Below are 6,947 nucleotides of genomic sequence, written 5' to 3' on the forward strand. Positions count from 1 at the left end.
GTCCTGTTATGACTAGCTCTGATCACTCCTTAGTGGGTCGTACCCCATGTCCTTCTATGACTAGCTCTGATCACTCATTAGTGGGTCGTACCTCATGTCCTGTTAGGACTAGCTCTGATCACTTCTTAGTGGGTCGTACCTCATGTGCTTCTATGACTAGCTCTGATCTCTCCTTAGTGGGTCGTACATCATGTCCTGTTAGGACTAGCTCTGATCACTCCTTAGTGGGTCGTACCTCATGTCCTTCTATGACTAGCTCTGATCACTCCTTAGTGGGTCGTACCTCATGTCCTTCTATGACTAGCTCTGATCACTCCTTAGTGGGTCGTACCTCATGTCCTGTTAGGACTAGCTCTGATCACTCCTTAGTGGGTCGTACCTCATGTCCTTCTATGACTAGCTCTGATCACTCCTTAGTGGGTCGTACCTCATGTCCTTCTATGACTAGCTCTGATCACTCCTTAGTGGGTCGTACCTCATGTCCTTCTATGACTAGCTCTGATCACTCCTTAGTGGGTCGTACCTCATGTCCTTCTATGACTAGCTCTGATCACTCCTTAGTGGGTCGTACCTCATGTCCTGTTAGGACTAGCTCTGATCACTCCTTAGTGGGTCGTACCTCATGTCCTTCTATGACTAGCTCTGATCACTCCTTAGTGGGTCGTACCTCATGTCCTTCTATGACTAGCTCTGATCACTCCTTAGTGGGTCGTACCTCATGTCCTGTTAGGACTAGCTCTGATCACTCCTTAGTGGGTCGTACCTCATGTCCTTCTATGACTAGCTCTGATCACTCCTTAGTGGGTCGTACCTCATGTCCTTCTATGACTAGCTCTGATCACTCCTTAGTGGGTCGTACCTCATGTCCTTTTATGACTAGCTCTGATCACTCCTTAGTGGGTCGTACCTCATGTGCTTCTATGACTAGCTCTGATCACTCCTTAGTGGGTCGTACCTCATGTCCTGTTAGGACTAGCTCTGATCACTCCTTAGTGGGTCGTACCTCATGTCCTTCTATGACTAGCTCTGATCACTCCTTAGTGGGTCGTACCTCATGTCCTTCTATGACTAGCTCTGATCACTCATTAGTGGGGTGGGGACCTCATGTCCTGTTAGGACTAGCTCTGATCACTCCTTAGTGGGAGGGACCTCATGTCCTTCTATGACTAGCTCTGATCACTCCTTAGTGGGTCACCTCATGTCCTTCTATGACTAGCTCTGATCACTCCTTAGTGGGTAACCTCATGTCCTTCTATGACTAGCTCTGATCACTCCTAGTGGTAAATGTCGTACCTCATGTCCTTCTATGACTAGCTCTGATCACTCCTTAGTGGGTCGTACCTCATGTCCTTCTATGACTAGCTCTGATCACTCCTTAGTGGGTCGTACCTCATGTCCTTCTATGACTAGCTCTGATCACTCATTAGTGGGTCGTACATCATGTCCTATTATGACTAGCTCTGATCACTCCTTAGTGGGTGTACCCCATGTCCTTCTATGACTAGCTCTGATCACTCAGCAGGGGAGCGTGCCTCATGTCCTGTTAGGACTAGCTCTGATCACTTCTTAGTGGGACACCTCATGTGCTTCTATGACTAGCTCTGATCTCTCCTTAGTGGCAGAGCATCATGTCCTGTTAGGACTAGCTCTGATCACTCATTAGTGGGTCGTACCTCATGTCCTTCTATGACTAGCTCTGATCACTCATTAGTGGGTCGTACCTCATGTCCTGTTAGGACTAGCTCTGATCACTCCTTAGTGGGTCGTACCTCATGTCCTGCTCACCATGTTATGTCCTTCTATGACTAGCTCTGATCTGACCTCATGTCCTTCTATGACTAGCTCTGATCACTCCTTAGTGGGTGTACCTCATGTCCTTCTATGACTAGCTCTGATCACTCCTTAGTGGGTCGTACCTCATGTCCTTCTATGACTAGCTCTGATCACTCCTTATGTACCTCATGTCCTTCTATGACTAGTGATCACTCCTTTGGGACGTACCTCATGTCCTTCTATGACTAGCTCTGATCACTCCTTAGTGGGTCGTACCTCATGTCCTTCTATGACTAGCTCTGATCACTCCTTAGTGGGTCGTACCTCATGTCCTTCTATGACTAGCTCTGATCACTCCTTAGTGGGTCGTACCTCATGTCCTTCTATGACTAGCTCTGATCACTCCTTAGTGGGTCGTAACTCATGTCCTGTTTCTTTGCCATGTAGAAGGTCATCGGTGGCATCGATACCGTCATAGCTTCTGTCTGATGGGGATTCACTCCACCCATGGAGAAGAGGGTGGGGAAGATATCCAGACCCCTGGGAGAAGGGAGAGGGAAGAGAGAGGGAGATGAGGAGAAACAGAGGGTCAACTCTGCACGAATAACTCAAAAGTGTAACCTATTCATCCATCTATCTTGGTAAATGTACCTTAGCAGTTATTTTTAATATACACCTGTGTTTTGTATCTGAGCTGGGTGTAGCTTCAGATATATCTGTACTGTAATGACTATACTGAGCAGGGCAGAGCTGCTGCTGTTGGATGGTACCCTGACAGGCCAGTGGGACACCCTGTGCCCCCCATCCCAGGTGGTCCGCTTGGCAGAGCCACCGTTTTATGTTTAGACACACATTCTGCTCACCATGTTATGTTTAGACACATTCTGCTCACCATGTTATGTTTAGACACATTCTGCTCACCATGTTATGTTTAGACACACATTCTGCTCACCATGTTATGTTTAGACACATTCTGCTCACCATGTTATGTTTAGACACACATTCTGCTCACCATGTTATGTTTAGACACACATTCTGCTCACCATGTTATGTTTAGACACATTCTGCTCACCATGTTATGTTTAGACACACATTCTGCTCACCATGTTATGTTTAGACACACATTCTGCTCACCATGTTATGTTTAGACACACATTCTGCTCACCATGTTATGTTTAGACACACATTCTGCTCACCATGTTATGTTTAGACACACATTCTGCTCACCATGTTATGTTTAGACACACATTCTGCTCACCATGTTATGTTTAGACACATTCTGCTCACCATGTTATGTTTAGACACACATTCTGCTCACCATGTTATGTTTAGACACATTCTGCTCACCATGTTATGTTTAGACACATTCTGCTCACCATGTTATGTTTAGACACATTCTGCTCACCATTTTAGGTTTAGACACACATTCTGCTCACCATTTTAGGTTTAGACACACATTCTGCTCACCATTTTAGGTTTAGACACACATTCTGCTCACCATTTTAGGTTTAGACACACATTCTGCTCACCATTTTAGGTTTAGACACACATTCTGCTCACCATTTTAGGTTTAGACACACATTCTGCTCACCATTTTAGGTTTAGACACACATTCTGCTCACCATTTTAGGTTTAGACACACATTCTGCTCACCATTTTAGGTTTAGACACACATTCTGCTCACCATTTTAGGTTTAGACACACATTCTGCTCACCATGTTATGTTTAGACACACATTCTGCTCACCATTTAGGTTTAGACACACATTCTGCTCACCATGTTATGTTTAGACACACATTCTGCTCACCATGTTAGGTTTAGACACATTCTGCTCACCATGTTAGGTTTAGACACACATTCTGCTCACCATGTTATGTTTAGACACATTCTGCTCACCATGTTATGTTTAGACACATTCTGCTCACCATGTTATGTTTAGACACATTCTGCTCACCATGTTATGTTTAGACACATTCTGCTCACCATGTTATGTTTAGACACATTCTGCTCACCATGTTATGTTTAGACACATTCTGCTCACCATGTTATGTTTAGACACATTCTGCTCACCATGTTATGTTTAGACACATTCTGCTCACCATGTTATGTTTAGACACACATTCTGCTCACCATGTTATGTTTAGACACATTCTGCTCACCATGTTATGTTTAGACACATTCTGCTCACCATGTTATGTTTAGACACATTCTGCTCACCATGTTATGTTTAGACACATTCTGCTCACCATGTTATGTTTAGACACATTCTGCTCACCATGTTATGTTTAGACACATTCTGCTCACCATGTTATGTTTAGACACACATTCTGCTCACCATGTTATGTTTAGACACATTCTGCTCACCATGTTATGTTTAGACACACATTCTGCTCACCATGTTATGTTTAGACACACATTCTGCTCACCATGTTATGTTTAGACACATTCTGCTCACCATGTTATGTTTAGACACATTCTGCTCACCATGTTATGTTTAGACACATTCTGCTCACCATGTTATGTTTAGACACATTCTGCTCACCATGTTATGTTTAGACACATTCTGCTCACCATGTTATGTTTAGACACATTCTGCTCACCATGTTATGTTTAGACACATTCTGCTCACCATGTTATGTTTAGACACACATTCTGCTCACCATGTTATGTTTAGACACATTCTGCTCACCATGTTATGTTTAGACACACATTCTGCTCACCATGTTATGTTTAGACACATTCTGCTCACCATGTTATGTTTAGACACACATTCTGCTCACCATGTTATGTTTAGACACATTCTGCTCACCATGTTATGTTTAGACACACATTCTGCTCACCATGTTATGTTTAGACACACATTCTGCTCACCATGTTATGTTTAGACACACATTCTGCTCACCATGTTATGTTTAGACACATTCTGCTCACCATGTTATGTTTAGACACATTCTGCTCACCATGTTATGTTTAGACACATTCTGCTCACCATGTTATGTTTAGACACATTCTGCTCACCATGTTATGTTTAGACACATTCTGCTCACCATGTTATGTTTAGACACATTCTGCTCACCATGTTATGTTTAGACACATTCTGCTCACCATGTTATGTTTAGACACATTCTGCTCACCATGTTATGTTTAGACACACATTCTGCTCACCATGTTATGTTTAGACACATTCTGCTCACCATGTTATGTTTAGACACACATTCTGCTCACCATGTTATGTTTAGACACATTCTGCTCACCATGTTATGTTTAGACACACATTCTGCTCACCATTTTAGGTTTAGACACACATTCTGCTCGCCATTTTAGGTTTAGACACACATTCTGCTCACCATTTTAGGTTTAGACACACATTCTGCTCACCATTTTAGGTTTAGACATTTGTCACAGTCTAGAGCAGTGTTTTGCCAACTGGTGGCCTAATTTGTCCAACAGGTGGTTTTATTATCTTTTATAAGCAAAAACAAGTTCATTTCATTTTTAATTGTTGGGTATAAAATACTGTAAAAACACTAGCAAATCAGCCCCAAGTGATCTGTTCCAAAGTATTCCCACGCAAATACAAATGTAAGCAAGGTTTGAAATGATTATGTTTTCGTCAAACATTATATCTGTTTGAGCTTCTTGCGGTCAATGTGTAGTCTACAAATGATTTATAATTATGTTCCGGCACACTGACCATCTGCTCAAGAAGAAGTCGTCCCGCGGCTGAATCTAGTTGATGATTCTTGGTCTAGAGGCAGCTTTGCTCTGACATGAGAGTACGGAACACCATCTTTGCCTTGGGAATCAGAATGTTGGCATAGACACAGAAAAGAATATTCTGAAATGGGGTCCTGAAAATGAACCGCACGTCCACCTACCAAAACATGTTGACATTTCTGTTCTAATGATCAGGGCTACATTTGTTTAGAACTATGTTCCCTTTGCACTAACCTGTAAATTTCTCACACCATGACCAACATACAACTGTCTCAATGAGTAGGTAGGCTATATCAATGGCTGCAACCCAAGTTACAGTATACGAGGGTTGTGTTCTACTAAATAGCTGTATCTTTTTCCCCGTCACATTTAGATTTTTAAAGGGCATATTTTACCTGTCTGTGTGTATAATATTGAGTGTATGGGAGTTGTATCGCTGCGTTAGCCTCCTAAGGTCCAGAGGCTCCCCTCATCAATCTACACAGAATACCCCATAATCACAAAGCAAAAACAGGTTTTTAGACATTTTTGCAAATGTATTAAAAATAAAAAACTGAAATATCACATTTACATAAGTATTCATACCTTTTACTCAGTACTTTGTTGAAGCACATTTGGCAGCGATTACAGTCTTGAGTCTTCTTGGGTATGACTCTACAAGCTTGGCACACCTGTATTTGGGGAGTTTCTCCCATTCTTCTCTGCAGAACCTCTCAAGCTCTGTCAGGTTGGATGAGGAGCATCACTGCACAGCTTTTTTCAGGTCTTTCCAGAGATGTTCGATCGGGTTCAAGTCCGGGCTCTGGCTGGGCCACTCAAGGAAATTCAGAGACTTTTTCCGAAGCCACTCCTGCGTTGTCTTGGCTGTGTGCTGAGGTCGTTGTGTTGTTGAAAGGTGAACCTTCACCCCAGTCTGAGGTCCTGAGCGCTCTGGAGCAGGTTTTCATCAAGAAACTCTCTGCACGCATCCCGAGTGACGCAGCGGGATGCAGTGCCTTCACCAATAAATTGGTCCACATGGAAAACTAAAGGCATAGAAACCATATATGACTTGATAATAGGAAATACATGACAGCTTTAAACAACTCTTTTGGATTGACTAATGTAGATATTTTCTTTAACTTATTTCCCCCCAAAAATGAGCAATCTTGAGTGAATCCTATTTGAGTCAGAAAATGATATACATATGAAAGGTAAACTATACAAAAACCTTGCAGAGAGCCTATCCAACTGACAATCTGCCATTTGCACACACTATATAGACTTTCTTTTTTTCTAGTGTGTTATTGACTGTATGCTTGTATTTTCCATGTGTAACTCTGTGTTGTTGTTTATGTCAAACTGCTTTGCTTTATATTGGCCAGGTCGCAGTTGTAAATGAGAACTTGTTCTCAACTAGCCTACCTGTTAAATTAAAGGTGAAATAAAACATAAAATAAAAAATAAAAAATCTCTTA

This window comes from Oncorhynchus keta, chromosome 2 (assembly GCF_023373465.1).
Source record: "Oncorhynchus keta strain PuntledgeMale-10-30-2019 chromosome 2, Oket_V2, whole genome shotgun sequence".
In the NCBI taxonomy this organism is placed as follows: domain Eukaryota; kingdom Metazoa; phylum Chordata; class Actinopteri; order Salmoniformes; family Salmonidae; genus Oncorhynchus; species Oncorhynchus keta.